Here is a 950-nt window from a genome sequence, read left to right on the forward strand (position 1 = left end):
TTGTATGAGGACAGTTGAAAAGAGCTGGGTGCCTGTCATTCTGTGTGGGACGAGCCTTTCATGGCACATGAATTAATCCAGGAGGTAGAGGTGTAATCAATAACCCAGCAGATATGTGATCTGGCTGAGGGTTTGTAGGCTCTGAAAGGGCTTGTCTGAATCAGTGCACAGCTCTTTGATATCTTTGATATCAAAGTTCAGGGGGTAGTGGAGGAATGCAGCCATTGTTCCCTCTAAATCATAATGCTTCAGGTAACGTGCTCTCCTGTTCCTCCAACCTGGGATTGTTCTGTGACTGAACACTGGTCATTATAGCCTGGTGTTGGCAAGTAGCCCTCTTTCACTCTATACATTTCTCAACTTTTTCCTCCACTCAACTTACAATAAAAAGCTCTATCACTTCTTGTACAAAACTCACTCCTGCACCCCACCCACTATCACAGATTTCTTTTCAAGCTTAAAGACATTAACTTTCTCCTGTGCCACACTGCATTAGCAAACAAGCACCAAACACTGGCTAGTATGCATGATTACAAATACAGCTTACTTCAAAAATCCAAAAACAATGCAAATATCTATTTTCTTAGCATTCTGAATAAGAGGTACGTCCCATTACACAAAAATCTTCATTGCACTTTTCTCTGCTGTTTAGAGATATTACATGTTAGATACACCAAGCTGAGGTTTCTGGTTTAGACCAAAGAGAACTGAAGCTGCTCATTCAAACAAGACAAGAAAGAAAGGTGTAAACAGGGCCAAACGAACAAACCTTAGACCACACTCAGCGGCTAGTGATAGGAGTCACTGAAACATGCTGGAGGGTGTGCATTTTAACTGCTGCAGCTTTTCTAGCCTTTACGGCACGGTTTAGCGCCACGGAATCACCTCACGTGACACTACTCAGCCAATCGAATCTGTGCACTGTGACTCGACTCAGTGAGTGAGATACA

General features: G+C 42.9%; 1 protein-coding gene across 2 annotated transcripts in view; it reads right to left on the bottom strand.

The window, feature by feature from the left end:
* asb7 (ankyrin repeat and SOCS box containing 7) overlaps window positions 1–950 on the bottom strand; it is a 16649-nt gene that overhangs the window by 7528 nt on the left and 8171 nt on the right. The window lies entirely within an intron of this gene.

This window comes from Morone saxatilis, unplaced genomic scaffold, assembly GCF_004916995.1.
Source record: "Morone saxatilis isolate NCDOM2014 unplaced genomic scaffold, NCSU_SB_2.0 Contig11, whole genome shotgun sequence".
Lineage (NCBI taxonomy): Eukaryota > Metazoa > Chordata > Actinopteri > Moronidae > Morone > Morone saxatilis.